This window comes from Emydura macquarii, unplaced genomic scaffold (assembly GCF_026122565.2).
Source record: "Emydura macquarii macquarii isolate MOO-44397 ecotype Brisbane River unplaced genomic scaffold, CSIRO-AGI_Emac_v2 contig_1253, whole genome shotgun sequence".
NCBI lineage: Eukaryota > Metazoa > Chordata > Testudines > Chelidae > Emydura > Emydura macquarii.
The window spans coordinates 95,836,364-95,863,624 of NW_027131390.1; the positions used below are offsets into that span (position 1 = coordinate 95,836,364).

At 39.2% G+C, this 27,261-nt stretch overlaps 1 protein-coding gene across 2 annotated transcripts in view; it reads left to right on the forward strand.

Annotated features, from left to right (window-relative positions):
- Positions 1-27,261, forward strand: part of NCKAP5 (NCK associated protein 5) — a 567,200-nt gene that overhangs the window by 217,379 nt on the left and 322,560 nt on the right. The window lies entirely within an intron of this gene.

Here is a 27,261-nt window from a genome sequence, read left to right on the forward strand (position 1 = left end):
CCGACCTGGCTCCTCACCTGCTCCCTTCCCCCCCCCGCGCCCTGCTCGGCCCTGCATCGCCTCCCCCACCTCTCTCCTCCCCGCCGGGCGGGCTGGGCTCTTGGGGGCGGCCCGCGCTGGCTCCCGGGGCCACGCGCAGGGGGCGGGAGCAGCAGCAGCAGCAGCAGCGCGCGGAGCATCCCAGGTCCTCGCGCGGGTGCGGGGCGGGGGAGGGGAACCAGCCAGCTGCGGGGCGGCCCGTGGGCTCGGGGCTGGGGAGGCGTGACGGAGACACCTGCTCCTCTCCCTTGTCGCCGCCGCTGCTACAGGTCTTGCTTCCGCGCCTGCTGCCCCTCTTTCCCTGGCTCTCTCGCTGCTAATTCCCTGCCCCAGGCCCCGTGTCCCTTCGGATGCTGCCGCTGCCTTCTTCCCCTGCTGCTGCTGCTGCTGTCACTGCCCTGGCACTTGGCTCCTTCGCCTCGTCTCCCTGCCCCAACTCTGGTGCCGTCCCATCTGCTGCTGCTCCTGCCCTCCCTCCCCCCAGCTCCCTCTCCTGGCGCTGCTCCTCCCTCGGCTGCTGCTGTTGCTCCTCTGTGTGTGTGGGGAAGGTGCACGATTGTGTGCCCTGTTGCTACTGGCAACTACATGTACCGAATTGCTACGCATCCATAAGCAGCTTAATTCTGATTGATGGCCCAGAAATATGATCTTTTTAAGACGACCAGAGAGGCTGAGAAACCAAAGCTTTCTATGCACCCTGTCCGTGTGCGTGAGGGCGTGTGTGTCTTTTAGAATGATTAGATTTTTTAATCTTTAAAATTAATCCGGGTAGCTTCCCTCTTGTGATCTGGCTGGTTTATCTAGGCTTTCTGTGTGACTGCAGCAGCAGAGCTTTCATTGCTGCCCTGCATTATGTATGCTTCTGTTGATTCAGATAAACGAGGCTTTTCATGTAATTTTACTTCTGTGCCTGATCATTGAAACAGACCCATCCTACTGACCCAGAAGGATGCTTGAAAGCTCTCTGGAAGCAATTTGCTAAGGAAATCAATTGTAGATAATAGAAATATCTATTTCCTCTTCTTTTACTTCTATCCATTCCCCCCCACCCCCTTCCCTTGTTTGAAAGCTAGTCACTCTCTCACTTCTTCCCAAGCAGAGGAATACAGTGCAGGTAACAAACGAAAAGGGAAGAATGCTCTCTATTTTGTGTGTGTGGCTGTGTGCTTGATATGAACAGGAACCGTTTAACCTAATGATCCAAAAATTGTCTGGTTGGCTGAGATTTGAATCACTTCCAATGCTCAGGGTGAGAAACCTGGGCTAATCAAATTTTTACTTGTTTATGCTAATTTATGCTGAGCAGTTCTTTCCTTTCTTGTAAAGTGTTTCAGAATACTTTACATTAAATCTATAAATATTGTGTTTCCTTAGGAAAAAATCCTCTGAATCTTGACTATCTGAATTGTCTAAGAGTTGTGCATTTTTATGGGGTAGGGGTAGGAAGCCTAATGAACTTTAATATGCTTAATTAGTTTTTTGTCTTGAACAGCAACATGATAAACGATGTGATGTTTGCTTTTTATGTAATGCTTCCTTATAGTAAACATTTCAATCCTTTTGCTTCCGAGGTGCCAGGTTTTCTTTCTCTTTTTATACTATGATTCTTTCAGAAGCATCCTAATAAGTGTTTATTCCTGTTGAAGTGAAAAGGTTTAAAAAACAAACACACACAGAACTTGGCATAAATAATCACATGATATCATATTGATTGAAAGAAACAAATTCAGAAAGAAATGAAAAATAGTACACTGAGTTCATATTCAACTATACAAGAACAGGAGAATGTAAAATAAACTTAAAAAATAGTGCAAAGTGATGTATTGCTGTTCATAGTCTTCCAAGTAAAAACAAACTTTCAGTTGTTGTCTATAGATTACAGTATTAGACACATCATCCTATATGTCAGTTGCTCCTGAAGTGAAAGGTTTCCTGAAAATAAAATACATAAAGTAAGAAATTGACCTTGCAGCTTGCCTTAAGAATCATCCACTAATCCAACATAGTTCATAATAACTTTCTGAAGGAGGTCTCACAGTTGACATATTTTTGCTAACTTCATATTCTATTTTCAGCATGTATTTCAGATAATCCTTTTGTTCCCATAACTTTATGTAATATTTATAGCATAATTGTTTAAATGGTTTACAGGCTAGTTGTATATTTGTGCTTTTAAAAAAATTGATATTCAGGATAAAACCATTGTTTATCATTGGAAAGTTTGCTAAATTTTTAACAAGCGAGGTAACATTTCATAGGCAAGTGATTTACATCTGAGGGGTTGACTGTATACATTTCTGGATTGCAGATAAGCTATGTAAGTAAACAAAAGTGCAGTGGTCTGTTATTGTGCATGACTGTAGAGATATCATGGGACCTTTTTCACAAGTTAATATAACAAGGCATCGTGGGAACTGTTTGATCTGCAGGACTTTTGCTTGGCAGTAGTTTACTTAAGGTTATTACACTTTGTTTGGAGACTTGTATTTGCTAGCCATTATTGCATTTTTAGTTCCAGGCTTCCTAGAGTTACAGGTTAGTAGGTCAATAAAATTTACTCTGAGATGTCAGAACTGACAAGTTCTGTTTTTAAGTGTAGTTGGAAATATACTATCCAATATTCAAAACTTGTAGGATTATTTTCCTAGAAATTTTGATGCAGGTGGTAGTTATCTAACGATGAAATCAAAACATTTTTTTCTGACTTGAGTATCTGGAATGCTGTCCGTCTTGCTTTCCTTGGTTAAAGAAGGAGACAAATCACAGAAATTAAAACATACTTGCTTTTGGATTAAGTGGAGTAGTCTAATCTAATAATGAGATCTGGAACTAGAATCTGATCTCAGTTCTAATGCTAGATTGTCACTGATGAAACTGAGAGCATCATCTGGCCCGTTACGCTGCGGATGTAGACATTTCTTTTAAAAGGTGACTATTTTGCTTGCACTACTAGTGTTTGCATATTTGTATAGGCATGAAAACCATTGTACAACAGACCCAGAACTTTATAAAATGTCCCATGAACTTGGAAACCTCAAGATTTTAAAGCAGTTCCAGAATTTGTTTCTGGGCTATTGGATTTCAGAGGTGCCTTAGGAAAGAGACGCACGTTACTTGCTGCGGGACTGGCTCTGCAACCCCTATTGAAATACAGTAGTACTCGTTCTCTTGAGTAGTTTCCATAAGTTTGAAGATCCTCATTCAGCAAAACTCTTAAGTGTGTGTTCACTTGTAAGCATATGAGTAGTCCCATTGAAGTAATATAGGGCAGCTTCAATAAAGTTAAGCACATACTCTCACCTGATCTCATTGATGTGCTGAAGAGGGCATGGCTAAGGAGGTGCAGGAGGCTCCAAGGAGACCCTTGTTAACATATTGATAGCAAACTAAAGAAAAACTTCTGGATGATTTCAGTGCCTCTGATGTAGTTTACCCTTGCGCTTGGTATTGTTGAGCCATCCATGCAGGAATGACTTATTTTTTGGCTCAAAAATATTACTGGAGTTTGTTTCTTTGGTGTGTGTGTTGTGGGTTGGTTGGTTTGTTTGTTCGTTTTTTTGCAGTGCATCATTTTGCACCTCAGAGGATTGGTGTTTTTTAAAACACAGTTTTTCTAGGAAAGGTTACACCCACTTCCCTTTAATTGTTTTCTCACATACACTTTCAATGTCATATTATACAAGTTTATGAATGTTCACTATGCATTTCCAGAACAAGTGTAAGCAATTTCAGTGCACTTCTGTTGTAGTTTCCAAAATGACATTGCCTCCTTTGTGATTATGAGAAAACATTTTATGTTTCAGTGAGAAAACAAATTAATATGTTCCACTACCTTCATTTTACAAGGATACACGTCCCTGGTACACATGCAGGAACTACAGTACTCACAGTATTATTCTTATTATTTATTTGTATTACTGTAGTGTCTCAGAGCCCTGGTCATGGACCTGAACCCCCTTATGTTGGGTGCTGTACAGCAATATAGTTAAGTATGTGTGTATGTTTTGTCAGGATTGGGGTTTGAGAAGAAGAGCTCTAAAGGTGGAGGATAAAATAGTCACTTTTTTGTTGCTATCTCCAACATTCCCTCTACTTAGTTATCATTAATTTGGCCATGGTGTCTTAACTTCTAATCCACATAGCTGAATGAATTTAGCATGGGACTGAGAGTCAGGAGTTGGGGACTCTATTTCCCATTCACTCACTGGTTTGCTATGTCACCAGGGAGATCTGAAGATCACACCAGTGATTGTGCTGCATAAGGGTTGATTTAAAGTACTTGTTCGATATGCTTGATGACGCCTTCTTTTTCTTGACGTATTGCTGCTGCTCAGTAGCCATGGCATGAAGAGATGATTGAAAAAAGTGGTCTGAAAACATGGCTTTGTGCCTTTCTTATGTATTTATTTTTTCTTATAAAGAATGGATTTTAAAGAAAGAGAGAGAGAATTTTACCTGTTTTAACATTTGAAATTAGAATCTTATCTCCACTGTTTTACTGGAAATGTTTAGGGATAGCCAAAGAACTGGCAGAATTATGAAGTGAGAGATTGATTGACTGATTGAGAAGGGAAGTGACTTTTAAAAAAAATTCAGACCATTTACAACTTTTTTGTTAACTTAATTAAAACGTTTGAATAAATATTTGGAAGAAGAGCTGCGGTGTTGCCAGGAGGCCTCATAATACTTGGTGTTTTTCTTAAAGTCCCAGCTCCTGGAGTCACTTGATTAGTTGAGTCACTTTAAAAAAAAAAAAAGAGAAAATACAAAGCTTCTGTCCCTCATTGTTGCAGTGGAACACTTGAAAACATGAATGTTAGTGGCTTAAAAACCAAAGATGAAGTTTTATTATTATTACTATTATTATTATTATTTTAAATCCTGTAATTTTTAAAAACCAATCTCATGATTTTTTTGGGGCTGAACTCATGATTTTTGAAAACTTTGTTTGGTAACATTGGAATTGCTTTTGTTAAAGTTCCAACACTTTCACCTCTTCTTTCATGGACTGATTGCTCTCAGTTCACATCAGAGAACACCAATAGTTCCTCTACCAAAACCAGACAACACCAGATTCGAAATCTTAGGGAAAAAACATTTTTGTTTCTCCCTCTTAAAAAATACAAAGCAAAACAAAGTTCCCAGACTTCTTTACACATCATAAAGAAGCAAAAAAGGGCATTAACCCTCCCCCTCCCCCCCGTTTTAGGTCACGTTTTAAATCTGTGCAATTCCTGAGTATTGCAGCCAAATTAAATGTCTGCCAATTGGTTTCCCAACATGCTTTTGTTCAATCTTATAATAATATTCTTTGTATTGTTTATAATATCCCTTTTGACGGACTCCCAGATCCTGCTGGCCTTTGTTGTTCTTCTAATTGGACAATGCATTGATCTCCTCAATATGCAAACTTGAATCCCTAAAACTCTTTCGTTGGCAGTGCACTCCAGGATTTTGAGTAATGTATATTGTTGCTCTGTGCTATTGGAGCACGCATGATAAATAAATAAATAAATAAATAAAAACCCTATATATTTTCCAGGATGAAACTCTACCAGCCATTACATATGCCACTTCCATGGTGTGTTTAATTTTTTCTGAAGATGAGCTATGTCACTTAAGGTTTGAATAACAATTCTAGCTTTGCTGTCATCAGCAAATATTGTAAATATGAGCCCAGGCCTGCTCTAGGTCTTAATTATCAAACAAATTGAAAAGCAGCATCCACTGATCTTTCCCATATTTACTTCTCTTTACTTTCAGCTCTTACCATATACAGTTACCTTTTGCTTTTGCCCACTATATATACCTATGTATGTTAGCCAGACTAACAATGAAAAGCCAAATTGTGCTTTGTTAAACAAGTGAAAGCCACACTGTGTTCAAAAGGTTGCATGCATGTACGTTTTCTTTTCCCCTTGGTATATCTTGGTTCACTGAAGGCATCCCAGAATGTGACATTATAAATACCAGAAGTCTTGTTACAATCTAAGGTATTTGTGTGCCATATACAGCTGGATGAATTTTTTTGAATTAATAATTTGTTCTCAGAAAAATGCAGTTTTGGCCAACTCAAAACAAATTGTGAATTTGAGATGAATTCACTGAATAGTTTTGACCAATTTTTTCCCCTCAAGATTTAGGCACCACTCACAAAACAATGGTGGTGACAATGAACTTTTAACTCTTTGCCACGTGATTATGGTAATCACCCAGAATGGGGAAACCTGGGTTCAATTTCCCCCTCTGCCTGATATGAAGAAGAAATTTGATCTTGAATGTCCCACATTGTAGCAGAGTTCCTTAGACACTAGGATATTCTGGTGTGACTGTGGAAGTGGTGCGTCTCAAACTCTCCTGTTGAAGCTGTTCTAGTGTGTATTAATAAATAGTCTGTGGAGCAGGTATTAAAACTTGGGTCTCCCACTGCCCAGGTGAGTGCTTGACCTTGAGTGTCAAGGTCGTGAGCCACTCCGGAGTGCCGACCTGAGGTCAGTCTGTCAAGAAGTAGACCCTAAACTGGTGGTATGTTCTATAATTAGATTTCATCAATCCAGTAACAAATGTGAACTCCTAAAGCACTATAACAGACTTACTATGGAGTCACAGACAGTCCCCTTGGGCATTCCAGTTTATCTTGCCACCCAGACAAGCTGGGCTTGGTGATAGATGGCTGCTATACATCAAAGATAAAAAAATAATCAGGTTGCTCCAGTGCCAAAGGACCAGCAACTTACCTCAAGTCAATTTGTACCTTAGATCTCACACCAAAGACAAAGCTTGAAGTCAGTCCGATAGTAAACTATCTAAGGATTTATTAATTAAGAAGAGAAATAAGAGAGTTATTACAAGGTTAAAACAGGCAAGCATATATACATAAATGAGTGACAGTCTATGGTCTTAAAAGGTGACAGAGTTGTAGTAATCTGTCAGCTCTGAATGTCTTTTAGGGCTAACCCAGGTTGACCCTGGGAATCTCTGCTTTTGTTTTGTAGCTCCAGCCCTGTGAGAGTCCAGACAGCAAAAGAGATGAAATATTTTCTTATCAGCTATTTTTATTTCCTTCATCCAGAATTTAAGATGATGGGAGGAGCCCTTTTGCAGGTAGCCTCTCCATGGGTGTGAAGGGGCAGTTAACAAAGTCTTTACATTGAGATGTACCACAATGGCCCATTTAGTTTTGATAGGCCTTCCTGATGGGCAGGAGAGGATCCTGGATTCATAGTTTGAGAGTAAATATATTTTTAGAGGTACAAAGCAAAAACTTAAATATTATATTGTAGCAGGTGATAAAGAAATTATAAGTGAGATTAATACATGCAGCAATGTACAAACGTTTCATAAAGTCAAAACACATTGTTATAAGTCCAGTATCCATCTTAACCATACTAACACACAGGTGAAACAGACTGGTTTCCAGCAATGAATTTGTCAGTGCTCAGCTGAGGCCTAAAGCCTTGGCAAGAGATGGCACCTGGTCTGCCAGAGTCATGCTAAGTACCAGGCCATGGTGTCATTTCTCTTTTGCACTTTCTCTCTCTGACTATTAAAGTATTGAATAGAAAGTGGAACAGTTTCAACAGGAAAGACTGAGAAAACCCAACCACTGACTTATAGCCTGGTGGAAGAGTGCTCTCCTGCACTATGGGAAATCCAACTACAAATCCCTTTTCCACATCCAGCAGAGGAGGGAATTGAACCAGCTGGGTTCCCTAACCACTAAACTAAAAGCTTAGAAAATGGGTATCACCACCTACTTCTCCCTCTCCCTATTTTGTGAATCTAGCCTTTCATTTCCTTTCTTTTATGTTTAAGAAGTGCCTGTAAATGAAATTAAACAGTTCATCGAACCATTCAAAGAAATGTTTGTCAACTTTTTCAGTTTGCTGAAATTTTTCTGAATTTTCAGATTCAGATTGAACCATTTAAAAAAAAAATGTTCAAAACTGCCAGCAAACTGAAAAAATGAATTATTAGCCCAGTTCTAGTGTCATTCGTAAGTATATAAGAATACATACAGTGTCATACGGGCTGACCCAAAGCCCAGAGGAGTAAATTACTCTTTCCATTTGCATTGGATCAAATCCACAGTTAGCAGCTGAACCATAGTCAAAACACACTGTGCCTGACTTTATGTCACATCAGTGGAACTTCGCTGAAGCAATTCCTGATTTCTAGTGAATGTTAGATCAGAATCATGGCCATTGATGATAATGGGATTTTGCATGCCAACATCCAAACAGATTAATGTATATAAAAAGATTGTACACTTAAAAATATAAGTTGCATGTGTACATGGGAATGTTAGAATTGCTTCTGATCTTGGTTGTTTAAATGTAGCATATGTAGTTTATGAAGCAGAGCTCTTTAGTTTCATTTCATGGTGTATGATTGACTAGCCAGTTCTCTTTCATGTGATACTGGCTTTGCTAGTGTTGCCATGGATAGTCTTTTGTAGATGGTTACAGAGTGAGATATAACAATTTAATACCCAATGGTTATTGATAAGTAAAGTAATAGCTACCAAAAGAAACAGAATTATATCATGCTCACATATCACACATTATTGTATTTATGTCAAGCTTTGCTCTTGTCAATACAAACAAATTCTCACTTTTGTTGGTATTTATCTGCAAAACCTCTGAAATTAATATATATTCTGTAGTTCCTAATATTTAATAAGAAAAAATGACCTCTTCTTAACTTGCATTGTATTCTTGACACATATTGCATACAGTGGGTGCCAGAAACTTTTTCCCAAGGATTATTTATGTGAGTGAAGTCATGTACATTAAACCAAATGTCAAACTCTTCATCATTTTCTTATTCAGAAATGTTTTAATTTACTATCTATAATGCAGCCATCCATCACTGTAGTATATGAACTCACTGCATGTAAAATCAATAGCTGTAGTGAGGTCCTGTGTGGACTTCATAAGTATTGTGCTCTTCTCCATTTGTGGGTTAAAAAATCTGTTTGGGATAGTTTTTGGTGTTTTTTTTTTTTTTCTTTTTGGTTGGTTGGCTTGTTAGATGTTGTTTTTATTTTTTTTTATTTTTGGGGGTGGGAATGTTATTTGGGTAGAGAGATGTCTTTGTTGTGACATTTGTTGATGTCCTTGTTGCATTGTAACCAGAGTTACCTAAAGGTGCTCAGAGACAAGGCTTGCTTGATCTCCTCTGGAAGTTCATTCCATAACCACATCCCCTTGACCAAAAATGCTTTGTCCCCAGCTCTTATGGGCTTTGTGATCTGTATTGTCCCAGAGGCAGTGTGGATGTAACCACCCGATTCAATGGATTCACTATATTGTGGTGTCATGGGGGCACCAGTGCAGCAGTACCCTCTGTCCGTGTACAGCAACTGTAATCCCAGCCCAGTGAGGATCAGGTGGCCACTGCTGCGTTTCCAGAATACTGGACATTCTGTTACTTCTGGGCATGGTGTGGGCCTGCCTCTCACGTGCACCATGCGTGCAAGGTCATGCCACATGGAGGATGCCAGTGTGTTGCCCTGCCCCACCAGCATGACTTGCATGCAGAATGGATGCTATTTTGAAGAGGAGCCCGCTCCCTCTGGTGTGAACCCTAAAACTTTCAAATTATATTATGAAATATATTACCTGAGGAGAGATGTGAGCTTTGACATACAAGCTATATAATGAAACAGATATGTCTGTTTTAATGTCTCTAAAAGACTTGCCACATCCATGTTTATTCCAGGATAAATATAAAGGTACATGACGCTCTGAGCCAGATCCTACTGTCCTGCTCATATAAATAGTAGCAGGACTGTTCATGCAAGCCAGGTGGACAGGATTTGGCCCACTAGTTTTGATCATAAACACATTTTAGAGGTCAGTGTGATGAGGAAACCTGTGAAACATTTCTGATTTTTAAAAGGAAATTACCTATTAAGACCTTAAATCATTTATCAGTTTTAATATGTATTGCAAGTAAGTACGTTTCTGAGAAATTGCATCAAATATTTTAATAGAGAAAGCTACATTAGTCAAAGTGCTAATTTATAAATAAGTGAGGAAATGTACTCAGTATTAGAACCTTCATTAAATTCAGCTCTAAGCTCTCCCCTTTGTATTGAGAAAGAGCCTTCATAGAGACTTTTTATTTGGGGAAAATGATGTATTATGGGAAGTCCACCTGGAAGTTCATTGAAGGTCACAGATAAGAGTATGAAAAGGCAGACTGGTGTGGCTGGACAATGCTACAGGACTTTTATCATGGTCTCAATAGCTGCAATCTGACAGCAGCTGGGAATCAATACAGAGGCACTCCAATCAACAACACATTTCCTAGCAGCTGTCCCTATTCGCAGGAAGGGGACGGGTTTAACTCTCAGACCTGGAATATACAAAGATAGTAATTTGCTCATTTGCTTCTGAGGCAAAAGAAAACATGTGGCAGGCGAAGGGCCTGATCCTACACCCTTTTAAGTAAAAGGCAAAATTCTTATTGACTTAATGGAATAAAAATGACCCACTGTTTAAAATGACTGTTTAAAATGAGGCCAGATTCTCAAGTGGGTATAAATCAGCATGACTGCATTGATCAAAATGGAGTTGCACCAATTTATGACTGGTGAGAAGCTGTAGTAAAACCATCTGCGCTAGTTTATCTTGAGGTAATAAGAAGGATATGATGTGCAACTTCCCTATGAAACCAGTATGTTAGTGTTAAGGACACACACTGTGAGCCAGCCCCCAGGCTAGGGTCAGCTTTAAAGGTCCATACACACCTCTTTCCGGCACACAGCTTACTTTTCAGTTTTTCTGTGCCAAATAGACATATGTTTTTTGGACATAAATCCTCAACTATTCTTGGGCACCTTAACAGAAATATAATTAATCAGTTATTTACAGTTATTGACATGTAACCTCATTGTCACACAGAATTAACATACCTATAAATCTTTATCAACGCTCTGCTTCATGCTGTGTTTTTAGTAATGTTAAAAAGTGCTCATGATTGAGAGTCTGATCCTGCAAAGTATTGAAAACCTTGATCCCCATTGAGCTTGTTGGAGGATGATTGCATTCAACACTTAGCATGGGTCATGTGGCAGCTGGTAGGACTGGGACCTTAATTTACGTAGACCTGATCGTGCAAGTCTGCCTCACATGAGTAGTCCCAGTGAAGCCACTTATGATGAGTTTCACAAAGTGACTTAGGCCTTGCAGTGCTCAGTATCACAGTGCACAGAAAGTCACAGGAACAGCACGGCTATCAAAGTTGAGCTGGAGGTGCCTCGGCTCCCTATGTGACGAGTGGGGGGAAAGTTGCCTAAGAACACGATCCACAAAAGCCAGCATGTTTGGCAGGGAGCCAGGTAAATTAACCAACAGAGGATGCTGAGGAGAAAGATTATGTTAAGCACCACTACCTCTCCCAGAGAAAGTCACCTAAGTCTGGGGGAATTAGAGGGAAAAGGCGCACCTTATAACTTTTAGCCCAGTGGTTAGAGCACTCACCTGGGATTTGAGAGACTTGGGTTCAAGTCCCTATCTCTGCCGGGAGTAGGGAGAGGATTTGAACAGGTGTCTCCCACCTTTAATCACTGAGCTATGGGATATTCTGATAGGGGGCTCCCTCAGTCTCTCCTGTTGCGGCTGCTCCACTTGAGATATGTAGCTGAATGCCTATCTTCCTCCAGTTCGTGATTTGCTTTGGGGAACACATAGGCATCGGGGGACACAGAGGGAGGCAGCATAACACGTGCTCAGACAGAAACTTAGGCACCTGTGGGGTTTGGTGGGCATTTTGTGGATTGCAGGGATTCAAAACCGGTCTTAGGTGCCTAGGTCTGTGGTTTAGGTGCCTAAATCCATTTGTGATCCCGGTCTTGAGCTAAATTTACAGGATTGGGCCAAAACATTAAAAAAAAACAAAAAACAAAAAAAAAAAAAAAAAAAAAAAACCCTTAGCAAATGTTGCACAGAGTGTCTGTAGTGGAAAATAGCATTTGAATACTGCAATGTCAGAAGACAGTGCAGTTTAGTGAAATACCAACCTATGCAAAGGAGGAAATGTATGTATACTTGAAGCATTCCACTCCTGCCTACTTTCAGGTTGCTAGGCTTCTTAATGAATGAAATCTTTCACTACTTTCAGAATACCATTCTATAAGGAAAGCATCTTTCTTCAAAAGTTTAAGTGGATCATTAACCGTTTACCATTACTGTCCTACAACAACTGTTTTGTGTGGCTGATTGGGGTTCCCAGATACATTTGCCTCAGTAGTTCTCTGGTACAGATTATTTGTGTCTTATTTGGTGTCCTGTTTTCCAAAGGTAGGCTATCAGCATATGGAAAAGCTATGGTTTTGTCAGACTATTATTTTATGTTACTTTATTTGTGCAGCACATTGGGTTTTGATGGGATTACAGCAGAAAAAACTGTTCTTAGAGGATCAGTGGAAGTATATTCATTTATAAAACAAATGTGACAAGCAGAGAATTAAGTGAGATTGGATTTTTCATCTTCATTGGTTGAAAGTCTGAATACTGAGGAGAAGACAAAACCATTTAGATTATATAGTGATTAGTAAAATATATTTTCAATTAAGAACGTAGAGAAGCTATATACTGATTTATTTTTTGATTGTATCTGATGGTTTTACAATTTCTTACATACCTCCTGATATCAGGTCATTATAATAAATAGCAACACGAAAGCATCTTCATATTTAAATAACATAAAAAATGCATGTAAGAGTGTGCTAAGGCAGATTTAATTCTAATGAAATAATTGAAGATTTAGTTTCAACTAATTTACAGCAAAATTGGAATAGTTGAAAATTAAGACTGCTGCCATTGATTCTGAGTGTAAGTAGCATTTTTATTTTATATGTTGTGCTGGGATGTAGGCCAGTTGGCCTCTATAGATAGTTTCCATAGCTACTGTCCTGCTCAGAAAGAAAATGCTACCACAGGATTTTTCCTTTGTATCTTTACAGTTTTTATGCTAGCTGTCAAGACAATTAATTTTCATCAGATTTATTAGTTATTAGGTTGTTGAAAGCAGACAGCATGGGTGGGCACAAAACTGTGAGAAATGCTTTAAACTGGTTTTAAAATTAAATGTAAAATAAAAAAATTCTCTTTGCTCAAAACATATCAATGTATTTCACATTTATTAATATTTTTCCGCAACCATCTGTATTGAGCCAAACTACAATCTGTACTAAAAAGACAAGTTTCTCAAATTTTTGGCTTTCTCTCATTATTCCCCAAAGAATATGCAAATCTCACAATGGATTTCAGTGTTGCTACATGTTGAATGCTATCTATAGCTTAGGTTTCAAGATCGTTTTTATTTTTTCAAAACAACCCTGCTTTCACTAGTTCAAAACTTTCCAAAAACTTCTTTTCATGCTTTTCAGAGGTAGAAAGATATTTGGAGCTCGAAACTTGTTTCTAGGAGTAAATAAATAAATAAATAACAATATTACAGTATACTGTTCACTTAAAAAAAATTTTCAGTACAGCATGCAGTATGCAACTTTTTATTCAGGGAGAAATGAACAAGTATTGCATAAACTACTATGAGGCAGAAGTAATGTGGAGGTCTTTGCACTGTGCAGAATTTACCCTTGAGTACTGTATCTAAGATTCATACTGCATGTTATATAATGCTAACAATAAAATCACAACTAGCCAGAATCCCCAAACTCCTTGCTGTCTTTTGAGAGAGAAATAGATATGTACTTGATGGTGTCATAATCTTGGGAGTGACTCATATGTGGAAGGGTGCCATATAAGAATCTTCTAGTTAGATAAAGCATTGGAATGGCGCCTGTATTCTCTCCACAGTTATGAATCCAGTTGTCATTATTCTTTCCCCGAATTTATCCTCTGCTCTGGTTCATTAGTTGTCACAGAGGGACTCTTCTTCCCTCCCCCACACCTATGGGACACTACACTACACTGTGGGTGTATTAACACAATAATTTTCCAAGTTCATAATTGCAAGAGAATCCCTCCTGATAATTAATATAAAACCTATAGAAGCTTTGAGGTTTGAAGCTCCTTCAAGCATTGCTTCTGTGAATAACCATCATGGACTGAAATCCTGTAGCCTTTTCTCAGGCTAAGTTCCCATTTATGGCAGTGAATGTGATGCCTAAGAGAGGACTGTACAACTTTGGCTAATAACAAATAATTTGATGAATGTTATTCAGTGAGGGGAAGTTACTGTTTAACTATGGTGGGTTATTAGAATTTCCTGTATGACTGAATAGTTCTAATTTAAGAGGGGGCTGTGGAAAGAGCAAATAGAAAAGCAGCACAATAGACTTAGATAAGGTCACTCCCATGCACACTTGAAAGACAATGGGGCAAGCTGTTAGCTTCAAAGATCCTGTCCCCAACAGGTTGGAAGCTTTGTTCTGCCAAACCTAGGAGGCTGGAGAACAAAAGAACACTAAATTGTTAAAAAGTGCTTCTCAGGGAGAAAAGGGGTTTTCTTGTCAGATGTCCTCTAGGGAGACAGACTGACATAGACAGAGAGACTGCAGAGGGAGTCTAAAAAGTTATGCCTTTTCTGATCCAGGGAATGGTAAGCAATAGGGAAAAACTAGATATGTGTGTAGTCTATTGCATGGTTTTTTGGATAAGGATTTTTCAGAAAGACTTTTGTTCTGAATAAATAATACTTTGCTGTAAGGAGGCTGTCTGGTCAGTGATTTTACCATTGTCATTGCTCTCAGAGGGAACAGAACTACAAGGTCTGAGCCTAAATTAGACATCCTGAGGTAAATGTGTCTGTAACCCAGCATCTGAAGGGTCTGGCCTGAGAGTGGGAGAATCGTGTGATTCCACCCAGAACTAGATGATGGCTAAGCACGTATCTACACAGCCAGGAAAAACTTGTGGCTAACCCATGCCAGCCAACTGGGGCTGTGGGGCTTTTTCATTGCTGTGTAGACGTCTGAGCTTGGGCTGGAGCCTACGGCTAGAGGACCTTGTGAAGGGGGAGGGTCCCAGAGCTTGGATTCCAGCTTGAGCCCGGAAGTCTACAAGCAATGAAACAGTCCCGCAGGCCGAGCCCCGTGAGCCTGAGTCGGCTGGCACAGGCCAGCTGCGGGTTTCACTTTGCTGTGTAGACACACCCTTAAAGGCCTGAGGTCTGGGAGGGTGTGTACTTGGTGAGATCAGGAGGGGCTAAAGGTGCAGTTTCCCCCTTAACTGTGACAGAGTTTCCTTTCCTTTCCTTCAACCTCTAGTGAAAATTCTAGTTGAAAATGTTCAGCTGTTGCAACTGGCTGTGTAGGCTTAGGGTCAGGCAAAGGATCTATTATGTTCTCGTGGCTAATGGTGTGCCAGTTGAAATGGATGCTGGCCTTTAGCAACCAGCAGATACTAGTAATAATCAACATTCAGCTGGAGGAATCTAATAGGTCAAGAGCAGATGTTTAAATTGCCCTACTCGCCCATTGTGCAATACTGTTGTGGCCAAAAGTCGGTGATTCATAATGTTAAGTAATTTCTGAAGTCATTGATCTCCAATGATGTACTTATTTTTGTGGAACTGTCCCTTTTAAGATTTTGAGCTAGATCTTTGTCTGGCGTAAATCGATTGATTTCAGTGGAGCTATGCTGACTTACACCAGCTGAAGATCTGGTCCTCTATTTAAAATGCTAGATGTTGTCTTTGGCATTGTTTTAATATTTCTTTTTTCCCTCTTACTGTTTGTCCTTCCTGTGTGACATACTCTTGACATATATTTGTGTTTGTAACTGAACTTGGCTATCTGGACAACTCATAAAAGGAAAATAAGTTGACATGACTTTCTATAAAGTTTTGTTGGTAACATGCCAAAAGACATTAGCATTTGTTAAGAGATACAGCACTGGACACCTTCACAAAATGCAGTCTCTGTCAGGTAGTGGGGGGAAAAAAACGGGAAATTATTTAATACCCTGTCTAGGAAAGCAAAACTATCTTCCTTTGTTGATACCCACAATTCTGAACAAGGTTGGAATCCTCAGATCCTTGCATAAAATTATAGTTCTTAGAGATGTATAAAGTAAAAATCATAAGTAGTTGCTTATAAACAACTAGATGGATAAAGGATGAAAAATGCTGTATTTCCAAGGTTATATTTTGGGGAAGGGGAAAAAGCAAAAGAAGTCTGAAAATGATCATAATGGAACTGTAATTTCAAGAACATGATGGAAGTGTTGTGCTCTGTGAATTTCCTTTTTAATTTTCCTGCATCCAAGATGGAATAGAACACTAAATATATTAACTAGAAATACAGCTAAAAGTTGTTGAAATGAAATCATTATAAAAGTTAATGTATAGTCCATACTAAGGAGAAGTAAGTTTTAAAGCCCCAAGTTAACAATATGCTTGGTAACCAATAATTTAGAGAGACATTTTTGCATTCTGGTCATGCATTCACTAACCATATTCATGAAGGGCATATTTTGTACTTCTGAGTGGATAAAAACATCTCATTTCCACATGAAATTAGATAATAATAGCTTTCATTCTGAACTGTGAAGACTTGTTTTATAGTCTGTCCAGTAATGAAAGGGGCAATATGCAATCTGAAAGCATTTTTTTAAAATTTTACAATCAAATTTTAGTCTTTAATAGAAGTCTTTTAGGTTTGTCAGTTATTGCAAGGTGATCTGTCTTATTCTGTTGGCAAGGGGGATTTAGAAAAATGTGTCAATGTTCATACATTTCAGTGTAGCAAAACATAGATTGTTTTGCAATATAATTAAAGCTAGTGAGCACAGAGCAACACCCCTTGCCTTGCCTCTCTCCTTGGAAAAAAAAGAAAAAGAAATCTGCCATCAGGCTTTTCAAAAGGGAAACCAGATGTGAACATCCCTTAGGTATTTTTCTTTCTGAGTTTGGAAAAGTTCCAAGATACTATATAATAACTTCATGACATTTAAAGCCAGAATTAAAGCATGTTATTAAATTAGTACCAAAGTTCTGAATAGTTTTTTTTGCATTCTTGTAAAACAGTATGTCACCTACTGATGCAGCTTTTGTTGGTAATGGATTCTGGAGGTACACTAAATTACATCTATGTCCAGTTTCCTTTTAGAGAATTGTTATTTATTGGTGGTGTTTGGCATAAAAATAGTTTGGTTGGTAATTTATTAAAGCTGGTGATCATGAAAGGCCTTATTCTGATCTTTTGAATCTAGAGTAAACATGAGTATTTTGGATTAAGCAGCAAATCTCCTAAATGGCTTGAAGTGTGTATGTTCTGGCTGCAATTTTGACCTCAGTGAATTTAAAGGCACAGCTGTGTCACAGATCTGGTCACTGCCCCCTTCTTGAAGCTCAGCAGATTGCTATGAGGGGACCCAGCTGTTGGATCCTGTGTTTTAAATCTCTACAGCCTGAACAGAGCCCAGACATTGTCCTTGTCTTGGAGCCCAGAGGCGCACTTTTGAGGTACAGATCTTCTAGCAACCTGTCCAGAGAGCTTAGACCACGTGGTCACTCAGCCCAGCCCATGGAACTAGTGTTCAGTTCTCGAACTCCCTTATAGCTTTAGCACACCCTTTCCCAGAACTCCACTGAAAAGTCTGAGCTTTTGTTTCCTTCTTCAAAGGGTCATGTGGTAGATGTGGCATATAATGCACACACTTTGCACAGAATTCCAAACACATTATTGCGCTTTACTTAATCACAGGAGAAGTATATAGATCCATACAAGAACAATAAACCTCACATACATTTACCTGCCTCAATTTCCTCACCCCTCCAGTGCTCTGCACTTCCCTTCTCCCTTCAGACATGTGATACGGCAGGCTCCCCTCCTACCCTTAAGGTAACCACATAGCAAGTGTGAAAAATCTGGTCGGGGTGGGGGATAATAGGCGCCTATAACAAAAATCCCCAAATATCAGGACTGCCCTAAAAAAGGGGAAAAGCCCTATAAAATCGGAACATCTGGTCACCCTACCTGCCCTGGGGTCCTTCACACACAGTCTTGGGTGACTCTTGCTTGTCTGCATCTCTGTGAGTTTTATTAATGTTACCACCACCCAGTCCCCATCACAGTCCCAGTGCAGCACTTCTAATTACAGTGTCCCTCAGCCCTTTTTCCAGGAAGAGGAAGCAGTCTCACCTGCCAGAAAGCTAGCTTCCCATGGGCTCTGCTAGATCATCCCCCTTTTGTACTTCTTTCCTGTGCTTTTAACTAGCCTCCCCCAGCAGGTGGGGTACTTAGCTCCTTAGCTCATCAGCTCCCAATCCACTTAAGCAATTAAGTATTCCCCTCCTCCTCCATCCTGCCTTTCCTAGTGGAGCTAATTAATACTTACTTGATCAGAGTGGTGGGTCACTTTCTGGTTCTCAGCACTCTGTCACAAGGCAGGAGGAAGTATCTTCTCCCAGCTTATATTGTCCAGTCAAAGCACAGTCATTAAAGATAAGTACTCTCCATTGTCCTCAGTCTGGTGTGTACCAGTTGAAGGTTCTGCTAGCAATATGGGAATCCACATTTACATTGGGCATTCAGTGATGCAGCAGTTTTCATGGCAATAACTTCATAATATCAACCAGACTTCATAAGTTGTACAAACATATCATCATGGGCAGTGTAATGGCATGAGTTACTTAGGGCCTTTAGTTCCAGTTTCATATGTGGCCATTGTCCTGCTCAACTTACTTACATGAGTTGTCTCATTGAGTCTGATTCTAATTGCACTAGCTTTACATCAGTGAATTTGAAAATGGGATCAGAATGAGCCCACTTATTTCATTGGCAAACAGAATTTGACCCATTTCTTCTAATATGAAGAAGGTATGAATCCACTATGACAGTTGTATTATCCCGTACCCTGGATATATACACCAAATGTGAAAACCAGAGTATTTTCTCAGAATACCATTGTGGAGGTGAGGACAGCGAAAGAATCTCATTCAGGACCACTGCAAAGATCAGTTCCTTACGTCTCTAATCAGTTTGAGAAATTCACAGGCCTAGTCTTTGCACTTGCATACTTACACAGTATATGATTCTTAATGACTTGCAGTACGAACAAACACCACAAAATAAGACAGAGCAGAAGCTCTTAGGCAGGAACCAGATCCAGATAGCAGCAAGGACTCCAGCTGGGAACAGCATCAGTAGGGCAGAGAAAAATAAGACTCGGGATAATTTGCCGGGGTCATCTGGATCTAGTAGCACTTTCCCCCCTCCAGCTCCTGGTCCTTCAAAAACCCCTGGACGGCTGTGATGTCACTCTACATTTTACAGTTAAATCTGGACAATTTTCTTCTTGTTCCTGATTGACTATTCAGCTCAGAATTTTTCCCTCCCCTCTCTGAGCCTTTTTTCTCCTCTTCTCTTTTTACTCCTATGCTATTTATTCATTTCCCCCCTCGCTGCATTTTTACCTTCATATAAATTCAAAAGATATTAAAATTGTGATTTGGAACCATCAAGTTGTGTACACAACTAGACAATATAATATGTGATTTTTATCACTGTTATCTTCATGCTCTTTCCCCCGCTCCCATTATTTGTTGCACTCATTCCTTGTGTCTGGAGTTAAATTACATTGTAATCTCTTTGGGATTGGAACAATGTCTTTTTATATATTTGTACAGCATCCTGCTCAGGAGGTCCCCGATTAATTTTTGAAGGGTGTTGGATGTTAACACAACATAAATAAATAATAGAAATAGTCAGCTTTATGTGGAATTTTTGCATGTTGCTGTTATTTATGCAGTTGTTTAATATTGCATGTATTAGAAGCACATGTAATTGTTTGCTATTGACAATTAGGAGTATAATATGTTTGCATATTTACATAATCAAAAAGTAACATAATATACAGACATTTCGTCTACACTGTTTATTTTGTTGAAATGTTTTTAGACAATTTCATAGGCTTCCTTCTCATCTGTCAACATTTGTTTTCAGATCATGACTATTATCTGATTCTGTTTTTTAAGTGAGATAAATATTGTAGTGGTGTTGTGCAAGAACATACAATATTGTATTCAATGTTTGTTTTATCTCATCTCTGTAGTTAACAATAACTACAAGTAGCTACATGTATAATGTTTCCTTTTTAGAAAAGGACAGATTCCCCAACATTAGAGGCATGGAGAAATGAAGTATGGGAAATCCTTTTAATGGAAAAAAAATTGACAGCATTATGTCAGGATCACGGAGATTTTATAATTTATGGTTGACATTTTTGGAATATGAACAAAATAAATGCTTAGAAATTATGAGGTTGACCAAACAGAAATGGTTCATTTAAAGTGATGTACAGATTATTAAGATATGTTAACAGTTGTATGAAAAGTCATGTATGTTAATAATGAGATAAGACATTATTTTAAAATGTTAACTTACCAAAACATTGAGTAGTTTGTTTTTTTTTCAAACGCATAAACAACAACTAGGCACTTAACTATCCTTGATTTGCAATGGGAATTGGGTGCCTACCTATCAGTTGTGCTTTTGAAATCTTCCCCTAAATAAGCAAAACAAAGCTCCCAACTATTTATATGAAAATAATTAAACAGTGTCCTTTGCAGGGTTGTCTGATTCAGGGCAGTTATGTGGTGGGAGATGGTTGGTTGAAACTGAATCTCCATCTCTTGACGGTGTTTGCTTTTCAAGTGATGAATTTTAATTTTCTTTTTTAGCAATTCCCATTAAAATTTGCACCCACACCTAGAATAACCGGAGAAGCCTCTGGAGGCACAATACTACGTTGTTATAACCTCAATGATATATAGTGTAGTTCTGATTTAAATTGTGTAAAACTTGAACTATATACTAGTGGAGAGGGCAAACCGTCTACATTTTACCTCCATGGGGTCATAATGTGTAAATCAGCTTTTTTTTCTGCACCACTGAGTATTTCGTGATTCTGTTCTGAGCCGAATCCTGCTCACCTTACAAAACTTGTCATGTTGACCTCAGTATGACAACTCACACTGGTAAGGCAGGTAAAATTTGATCCTCTGTTGTCTCAGTTGGTAACATATTCACTGCTTTCTTTTCAGCCTTCCGTTTTGTGATTTGAATTTGCTATGAATTTAAACCTTCCCATAAGCATATAAAAAAACAGAACTTTGTTACTACACTAATATTCTTGATGTGCTCTTTGCTTTCATTTTAGCACTGGTTAAATGTTAGACTAGCTTAGTTAGCTAGCTGTATATTCTTTGAAAAAGCCATTGCCGACATTCTGGTTTTATTGTTCTGTCTTTAATTGGATATGTTTGAAACAAATTGTGTATAGCACCTTGTAGTGTTTGTGATGATTTTTAGAAGTGGCAGCATATTTTGTATTAAAATAAGTCTGCTTGTATGCCAGACACTGCTTCATTCAATACAAATAATGCTCTATGTAGCCAACATCCTTCAGTTCCCTTGGGTCAGGGCCCCCTCTGGACATATGTCCATTTAAAAGGAATCCTTTTCCTCTCCTCTTCTCTCTCTCAAGTCTGTAGAGACATAGTGGGCTTGAGCTTGATGGTTCCAGTTAATCATCTAATTTGTCAAAACATAAAATCAGCCAGGGGCCACTGGCTTTGACTTCAGCTGGCCTGCTTTATAACTAGAGTGATGGGAGAAACAATTATGTCATTAGTATGTAATTGATTTTAATGCTTTAAGGCTGTATGAATATGAATTTGCCAGCTAGGTGTTGGAGGGACACTTCAGAGTGAGTCTGAGCAGTCAACGTTCCAATTTTTTTTTCAAATCCCTTCTATAGTTTAGACAATGGTATTTTGTTTAAGCTGCATAGTATAGCATGGTCTCAAGCCCATGGAGGGAAATTCTAACAACTGATGACTTTTCCCTAAGCTCAGTTAAAATGTTTCTTTTTAGAACTCTGACCTGAGTTCATTGCCTTTCAAACTTTGCTTCTTATATGATACATTATGTACACTGATAGTTATAGTGATTCATGGAAAGTGTGGAATTAGCTATTTCAATTACTCCCATTGAAGTAAATGGTCCAGGATCAGATCCATTTTGTATAATAATAAATACCATAGGCATATAGGGATTGATCTTGCTCCCATTCATGTCAATGGAAAACTCCCATTATTGTGAATGATGCAGAATCAAACCCATATAAAATGACTTTTATTTTATGATTTTTTTTAGTTGGTTGGCTGGTCTAGCAATAAGCCATGACAGAGTTTGCAGCAGCAGGGTTTTGTGCAATCCTAGAAATGTAGGGTTGAAAGGGATCTCAAGAAGTCATCAAGTCTGGCCCCCAGTGCTCCGACAGAACCAAATAAACCCAGACCATCCCTGACAGGTATTTGTCCAACCTGTTCTTAAAAACCTCCAGTGATGGGGATTCCACAACCTCCCTTTAAAGTCTATTCCAGAGTTTAACTACCCTACTAGTTGGAAAACTTTTTCCCTAAATCTGCCTTGCTGCAGATTAAGCCCATTGTTTCTTGTCCTTCCTTCAGTGGACATGGAGAGCAATTGATCTCCTTTATAACAGCCCTTAACATGTTTGAAGGCTGTAATAAGGTCCCTCTGTCAGTCTTCTTTTCTCAAGACTAAACATGTTCAGTTTTTTAGCCTTTCCTCATAGGTCAGGTTTTCTAAACCTTTTTTGTCTTGTTTGTTGCTCCCTTCTGGGCTGTCTCCAGTTTGTCCACATCTTTCCTGAAGTGTGGCTCCCAGAATTGGACATAGTACAGCAGCTGAGGTCTCACCAGTGCCGAATATAGCAGGACAATTACCTTTTGGGTCTTGCATACAATACTCCTGTTAATACAGCCCAATATGATGTTAGCTTTTTTCACAACTGCATCGTATTGTTGACTCGTATTCAATTTGAGATCCACTGTAACTCCAGTTCTTTTTCAGCCGTACTATCACCTATCCAGTTATTCCCCATTTTGTAGTTGTGCATTTGATTTTTTCTTTCCTAAGGGAAGTACTTTGCATGTCTCTTGTTGAATTCAAACCAGTTCTCGAATTTGTCAAAGTTGTTTTAAATTCTAATCCTGCGCTCTAAAGTGCTTGTAACATCTCCCAGTTTGGTGTCATCTGCACATTTTATAAGCATATTTTCCATTCCATTATCCATGTCATTCATGAAACCATTGAATAGTACCAAACCAAAGACTGACCCTGTGGGGTCCCGTTAGATGCGCTCTTCCAGTTTGATAGCAAACCATTAATAACTACTCACTGAGTATAGTTTTTCAACCAGTTATGCACCCACCTTATAGTAATTTAATCTACTCTGCATTTCCCTAGTTTGCTTATGAAAATGTCATGTGGAGCTATATTAAAAGCCTTACTGAAATCAAGATATATCACATCTACTGCTCCCCCCCTATTCACAGTTGTCCTGTTAAAGAAGGAAATTACCTTGGTATGGTATGATGTGTTCTTGACTAGTCCATGGTGGCTGTTCCTTATAACCCTATAATCCTCTAAGTGCTTACAAAGTGATAGTTTAATCATTTGTTCCAGTATCTTTCCAGGTATTGAAGTTAGAGTGACTGGTCTGTAATTTCCTGGTCTCCTTATTGGTGCAAGCCTTGGCTGTGGAGTACATGCCTTTAGCCTCGAAAGCTTATTATTGCACACCATGGGGTCTTCATCTTTTTTATATCTAGATTATTCAGCCAGTTGACTACTGCATCAGTGAAGATAGAAAGATGTGCAGTTCACCCTCCGCTCTTCTAATTGTGCACTCCTTCAACCCGTATATGACAGTCTGCATTGCTACCCTGCAATCTCACTGTGAAGATTGTGCTAAGCCTAACTTCCGCACTGTGACAGCCACTCTGGTTATTCCAGTCAGCTGCCTGTTAGATCTAGTCCACGATATGTCTCTCAGATTGCAAACAAGTTTGCCAGCTCACCTGCCTGTCTGTCCCAGAGCTGTCCCCACTCTGTAAGGACATATATGTTGGCCCTGATGCTGTTATTCATCTGAGACTGGCAGTTGGCCCGCAGTACTAAACATGAGTACACGAATTGCTACCTCAAAAGGATGTTGCCAAGACAATCATAGCAAGTCAGCAGGAACTGCTGGTGTGGGTATTTTCTTCTGGAGGCAGGCAGACCTTCCTATGGGAAGTGTGCGTTCTTATTTGCACCTGTTTGAACCATCGTCGGCCTTGTATGAAACAGCTTGCTTTAATCTGTCATAGTCCTCCATGCCATTTAAAGGGTGATGGCATCTTGTCGAAGTTTTGGGGGAGCTATATGAGCCACCACATACAAATTAGATGTTAAGGTGTGGCTAAGACAACCACTAATTATACTGGTGGCTATGTTGAGCTCAGGATCACTAAGGTGCATACGTCAACGTCTGTCCCAAACTGCCGCTCAATATTCTGCTGGAGCGAATACAAGTGCCAGGACTGAGTTTTTTAGAACATTTGCCTCTGCTCCTCTAGCTTCTGTGGAAAGTGATCTTTTTCTTGAAATGTTCTAATTGGGGCCAGTATGTGAGACTCTGGTCCAATTTGAGTCCTAAGTAAGTGACAATTAGTTGGGAAGGGAGTGGATGATCCTCAGCACAAATTATAAGGAGTTGATTGGCCAGGCATTTGTTCAGATGGGAGATTGTGGCCATCATCTTAGACTCACTTAGTATAAGTATCCTTTGATGAAGGGAAGTAGCCAGAGCATTCATAGCCTGGCTGAGTGACTCTTTGATACCATATATGTTGTTGTCCACATAAACAAGACAGATGTCATTTGCATAACATAGTTCTCAGCATTTGTTGTTGGTAGCTCATAAGTATGTGTTTTGAAAAGGAGGGGAACTAGAATGCATTCTTGCAGGACTCCATTACAGAGGCACCTAAGCCAGCTAACTTTATCTCCAGCTTGCAAGATGAAGCTCTGATTGGGTATCATTTTCCATCATGAACCTCACCGTGGACTTGCAGGGAATAGTCTGTTGCAACTTTGCGATCAGCCACATATGAAAAATAGCATTGTATGCAGCTGACAAGTTCACCCGAATGGTGCCAACTTTCTTGCCCTTCTCAAAATAATCTTTTATGTCTTGTATTAGCTAAATGATTTGAACCTGAACAAAGAGCAGTTGTGGTTTGATAATCTTGTTGATGCGCATCAAGATCAATTTCTCCATATGCTTGTATGTAACACAAAGGAGAGAGAGAGAGGTCAATATCTGTTAGGATTTTCCAGCAATTTTTCCTAGTTTCAGAATGCCCATGACATTTGCCCTGCACCAGATTTTTGAGATGTAGTTGTCCTGGAAACATCATCTGAGGAACCAAAGCAGCCAGCTTTTGGGCATAGGTGAAGAAGGAACTCCCTCTGAATGTTGTCCAGGCCAGGAGCCTTTCCTATTCCCATAAGGTTTTTGGCCTGCTTCAGCTGTTTGTCTGAAAAAGAAGCCATCAGGTTTGAATCCAAACTAGGAGCCTGCCACGTCTCTGTGACCTTAGTTTTAACCACAGGGCTGCAAGACTTATCCAAGTTCTGTGTACAGCCATTAGACACTAGCTGGGATGCGATAGCATTTGTGATGTCTGAAAACTATTTTTTTTGCTGAGGCTGAAATTTCCAGCAAGTTTTTTGATGGTCTGCTAGGCTTTCCAATTAGAATGAGTAAAGTCCATCTTTATGACTGTCTGTCTATTGTGCCTGGTTTGATTCAGTAATTGACTGAGTTTCTTGCTCTTATGAATGACCTCCTGTTCATTACCAGCAGATTTGAATTCCTGGTAGAGTTGACAACCGTCTCTGCCAACCATCAACCATCTCTGACAACCGCCCAGGAATATACTCTTAGTGATAGCCTCTAGGCTTTAGGTGGTTTCTTAGCTGTTTCCTTAACTAATTCGCAGAAACTTTGGTAGGAGTAATTTATGTTGGCTCGACATGTTAAGTCCACCTCAGTGTTGCTAGGTGTTGCTCAGCTATAAACAGCTAAATATCTCTGAACACTTTTTTAATTTCTCTTCTATATCCTTTCTCTTCATTGATTGAAGAGATATTAGAAATTGCTACAAATTGCTAGCATACTATATAAGGCATGAACACTTTGTACATGAAAAAATAGTTCAAAAAGTGGATATAGAAAAGTCAAGAGAGTGTACACCTCCACAAAGAAAAAAAATTAATAATTTTTGAAGGCCTGATAGTGTTCATTTTGAACAAGATATGAATGACAGCCAGAAGGCAACAAAAAGTGCACAGTAACTGAAACTTCAGAGGGAAAAAGGCATGATGTTTGGCCAACAGGACCCCATAAGAAAGACAAAGGTCTTAATGCTGGAAAGTTTATAAGTGGATGAAAAACATTACATTGTGTGAGACACTGAAAATAAAGATTGCAAAGTGTATCAGAAACATGTAGTGATCCAGGAAACAGGAGTTTAAGGAAGAGAAAATGTCAGTTGGTATTGAAATGAGCAGATATTTTCTTTGGATACCAACAGCAGAGCAGATATAGTATGTAGAGTTAGCAGAAATCTACAAAAGTATGTCTAAGCATTCCTGAAAACACTATTTGGTTTCAGGAGTATTAGAAACAGAAAACAAACAGGGAGATGAATATATCTTCTGTAAACCCAAAATAGAAGCAAAAAAAGATACAAAGAGCTGTTGATCAATGAAGGCAAGATATAACAGTTTGGCTGAGGTGGGGCACTCCCTCCAAAGCATGTAATTTGTTCTGCTTTTTAACGGAACTACTTTCCTTTCTTTGCATGTTTGGGGTCTTCTTTCTAAAGAGGCCTACAAATTTTGCCACTCCATTCCCTTAGATATATGGGAGTAGATTTAGGACCTTGTGTTTCCAAAAAGACCTCCAATTTTTGTTGTCTGGACCTCCGACCTTGCCCTCCTCACCCATATGCCCTGAAAATACATGAGTGGGTTTAGTGACCAACATTTCTGGAAGCTTCAGGTGATCTTTAATTTCAGTGGAAATATTATGAGGACAAAAGTTTCAAAAGCTGATGACATATTGGAAACGTATGGAATTACACACTGATCAGCATCAACCCTGAATTTTAACCGAGGCACTAAAGAGCTGACCGATCTCAAAACTGGATTATAATTAAGCAAAAAATCAGATATTGATCACAGGTTACTGTAAGGGAGAATGAATGCTACAGGAAACAGGCATGGCATAATCCATGGATCTGTGTGAAATTAATGGTCTGACTCAATTTCAGAGTGGACAATATTACAAATTTTAATTAGGAGGCAGCTTCAATAAAGAATAG